The 4,373-nt window shown below is 41.3% G+C and overlaps 1 protein-coding gene across 9 annotated transcripts in view; it reads right to left on the reverse strand.

Moving 5' to 3' along the window:
- The window catches only part of ERCC5 (ERCC excision repair 5, endonuclease), a 266,206-nt gene that overhangs the window by 196,793 nt on the left and 65,040 nt on the right, over positions 1-4,373 (reverse strand). The gene's annotated exons all lie outside the window — the stretch shown is intronic.

Below are 4,373 nucleotides of genomic sequence, written 5' to 3' on the forward strand. Positions count from 1 at the left end.
TTGAATGGTAAGTAGGATTTCTTTTAAAAGGGAAAGTTCCAAAGCAGGTTTATTACTATGACTTAACTTGAGCTTTCTGAAGAAAACACGAATGGTTTTAAGAAAATATTGAACGTGGCTTTCAAATTCCCTAAATGAATCTACACATATAGGAAAAAATGTCTAACGTCAGATACGAAGATCACATTCCTTCTTGACCCTTCAGCTAGGAGCCAAGTTCAGGTAGGTACTTACAATTTCCCATCTCCTTCAGGTGGATGACCGCTCCCTACCTATTACTCAACCCTAGCACGGGTTTGAGTAATTTCATCAGTTAGCAAAAGGGAAACATTGGACTCTGACCTTGCAAAGCAAATAATTCTTTGAGTTTATGGCGGATAGGAATTTCTGCAGGAAATCCCATACTCTCCCTGGGTGGGCCCAGACACGTACAGCAATGCATTTCACTACTATATTTCCTACAGACCTGAAGTCTAAAGTCAGATTCCTAGAAGCAAGATTTCTTGATTCCTTCCATATCTATGAAGTACAGCCACTGCCTGCATTCCATTGTTAAAGTATTATGTTCAGAAAAAGTGCTTTCCATCTAGGTCAGACCACCTCTGTAGCACTGCCTCAAGTCTTGAAGACCACAATTTAAGAGGAGATATTGAGTAATTGGAGTATGTCCAAGGAATATAATCAAGATTCTCAAAGTAATGGCAAATGGCAGATGATTGAAAAAGAACTGGAAATGTCTGGCTTGAAAAGGACAGACTGTCTCATACTTCTCTCATTGCAGTTTTATAGAAAAGACTTGTTTTGTGCAGAGAGGCTTATTTTTTGTTATATCTAAGAGGCAAGCAAATTTCAGTTCCATATAAGTACTTTCTCATAATTAGAATATACTGCATTTTCAGAAGATGATTTCACACTAAATAAGAGGTTGGACTCCTAACCTCGAAATTCCAGGTTCCTAATAGTCTATATAGTTGGTTAGTTCTTCTTAAAAAAAATATTTTTTTTTTGGCATGAGAATTTCTGAATCATTTCTGGAGTCAATAGTTTCTTCTAAAGCAACTCAGTCAGACAAAAACACTTGATTTGATGCCAGTAGGTACAATTCCCATTACCTTACAGATGGGGTAGTAGGTAAAACCAAGAAAGCATGGACTTCAACGTTTGACTTAAGTTCAAATCCTACTCCACCATTTGTAGCCTGTTGTGACCTAGGTTACCTAGCTTAACCTCACTAAGCTTTAATTTCCTCATCTGTAAAATGGGATAATACTATTTACGTACAAGACCGTCGTAAGAATTAAATGAGATAATGAATATAGGGAGCTTAGCAAAGTCCCTGGCTCAAAGAAACCCTTCAATAGAGGGCAGCTGTGATATCAGACAACTCACAGCCCTTCATTGCCCCTGCACCCCAAGCACTGCACTGTTTGAAGATTTTCCACATGCATCCTAGACATCCACATACAGAGGAAGGTGGGTGGGGAAAGGGAAGGACAAAAAGTTTTGTATGCCTCATCCATACACAAAGAAATACCTCTGAACGCACACACATTTCTTCTTAAAAACTTTTTACTTTGGTATAACTGTGGATTCACATGCAGTAATAAGAAATAATACAGAGACATCTGATGTAGTCTTTATACATTATACGCCTTTTAATGTCATGTTATTTTCTCATGATGTTAGGCATTGTTGTCCAGTATTTTCCCTCCATCTAACGTATTGATGCAAAAAGTGGAAATAATAAATGTTGCTGAAAGCACTGAGAACCTGGGTGAGCGCCCTCCCTTGGGGCCTGTGGGTCACTGTTTTTCCCTTCTCTCGACACATTTGGCCCCCGGCTGAGTCTTCCTTTCTAGGTAATACCTGCCCACTGCTTTGTGGACACACAGTCCCTGTTCTAGGAGACTGAACTTCCTGGGTTCTTGGAAAATGGTGTTTTTGTGGCTTGTTGAGCAATGGGTGTGGTTTGTATTGAACATGGTAATATTCCAGTTTCTATTGATTAATCAATTAATATTCCAGTGCTGAGGTGAGGTGGTATGTTTTCTTTCTTCCCACAACAATTAATTAATCTGTATTGGCTGAGCCCCAGGGAAAATGTATCCTAGGATATATCTGAGGTTGGTTTCAATATAGTTGGGGGCTTTCAGGTGGAAAATTCTCCATTTAGCAATTACATGCAATGAGAAAACTCGGAATTCATAAGTGATTCAGTAACTCACAAGCCATGAGACTGCAATAAAAGCCACAGAGGGACAACCTGAGCCGGATTCGTCACCTACACCAAACCAATACTTCTCCCAAAATGGCTAATCAACAGGATCTTGTAGGGAGATTTTTAAAAATACAGATTCCTGTACCAAAATGCACCCCTACCAGCCCCTGAGGGTTCCAATCCAGTGGGTAAAGACAGGGCCAGGGAAACAGTATTTTCTCTAAAGTTTCACAGGGGTTCTGACTGCCAGCCAGGGCTGAGAACCATCGCTCTGAGCCAGCACATCAACACGATGCCTGTGCACTCATATTAGGAAATAGAAAAGGAATGCTTCCCTCCAACCCCACTTTCAGAATATTCCAGTTGTTTTTATTTTTAAATATTTTTTACAGTGATGATGAGGAATTCCAGTTTTTCAAATTACTTCACGGAGATCATCTAGTTGGAGGTATGACTAGGCCAGTTTCATGGAAGAATGTGGCTCTAATTCATCACAAATTTGAAAAGAGAAAAAAATGCTACACCCCATTGCCAGAATATTTCACTTGTGGCAATAAAAAAAAAAAAATCTCGGGCTTCCCTGGTGGCGCAGTGGTTGAGAATCCGCCTGCCAATGCAGAGGACACGGGTTCGAGCCCTGGTCTGGGAAGATCCCACATGCCGCAGAGCGGCTGGGCCCGTGAGCCACAATTACTGAGCCTGCGCATCTGGAACCTGTGCTCCACAACAAGAGAGGCCGCAATAGTGAGAGGCCTGCGCACCGCGATGAAGAGTGGCCCCCGCTTGCCACAACTAGAGAAAGCCCTCGCACAGAAACGAAGACCCAACACAGCCATAAATAAATAAAAAATTAAAAAAAAAAAAAATCTCACCAATGCCAACATCTTCTAGCTTATTGGGCAGGTGGTGAAGGTAGGTGACAAATGGGGTGCTTGCCCAGATACCTACCTACTGCAGTGAAACCAACAACTGCCTCACCCCAGGCCTGACAAACTCCTTTGCACCACAACAAACCCTACCCCAAATGCTGTCACTCTTGTGTATATCAGAACTTTCCCTCTAAAAAGACAATACAAGAGTTGGGAGTCAAATCTCTGGTGCTAGGAGCATCTACACATATTTTAATTAAGAGCCCATTTGAATATGGAGCTATTACACACTGTAGCAATAAAATTAAACATTGTCACTGTCTGTTCTTTAATAGCTTACAAGCATTTTATATTCAGAGGCCCCAAGCTAGAGTTTCAAGAAATATCCCTTTAGTCTTTGACTGTGAAACAATCTCCATATAATTTTCCATACTCCCTTTCCACCTCACAGACTATTTATAACCACACTTAATGAGCTAGACCCAAAATGAACATAAATGGTGCATCAACATAAAAGAACATTAAGGGCAAGCAAAAAGGTTAGTCTGTATCATACCATGCTGATAAAGTTGTCTTTCCAACAACTTAGAAAGGATAGAGCCCACAGGAATGTATGTAGGGGGTTCATGGAAGGTCCCACGGGGAAAAGTGTTCATTCGAGGAAGAGGGTGCATTTTAAGATGTGAATGATCGGACACAGAATAAGCGAAAGGGTGCATCTCCCTGATATGCCAAAATGCCCTCGTTTCAAATGATCAACACTCAAGGTTGAAGTGTCATGTATGACAACAGCAGTTCTCAAAGTGTGGTCCCCAGGCCAGAGAACCTGTTAGAGATGCACATTCTCAGGCCCCACTCCAGATCTGCTGAATCAGAAACTCTGGGGTTGGGACCCATCTAGTTGTGTTTACCAAGCTCTCCAGGTGATTCTGAGCCACTGTACTACAAGAAATGAAAATATGGCCAGCTATTTACACTCTTCCCTCTCCTCCCCCCCCACACGTACACAAACACACACACATGCAGCCATGAACACGTGTATAGTGTTCAAATAACGGGAAACCAGCCCTCGTTTTCCCTTTTCTTGGAGACTATTTCATTTCGTGTGCACTGCGCTGAGGCAGGGGTGGAATTTAAACGATCCCTAATGCAGGCAGACGGTACCAGGTATTTATCACATTTTACTGTGCTGTATTTACCCCTTACCGCTTTGGGTACATTTGCATATAATCTTTCATAATTCAATTCACTTGTTTAAATCATTTCTTTTATTTTCACTTATAGGG

This window comes from Balaenoptera acutorostrata, chromosome 18, assembly GCF_949987535.1.
Source record: "Balaenoptera acutorostrata chromosome 18, mBalAcu1.1, whole genome shotgun sequence".
Classification (NCBI taxonomy): domain Eukaryota; kingdom Metazoa; phylum Chordata; class Mammalia; order Artiodactyla; family Balaenopteridae; genus Balaenoptera; species Balaenoptera acutorostrata.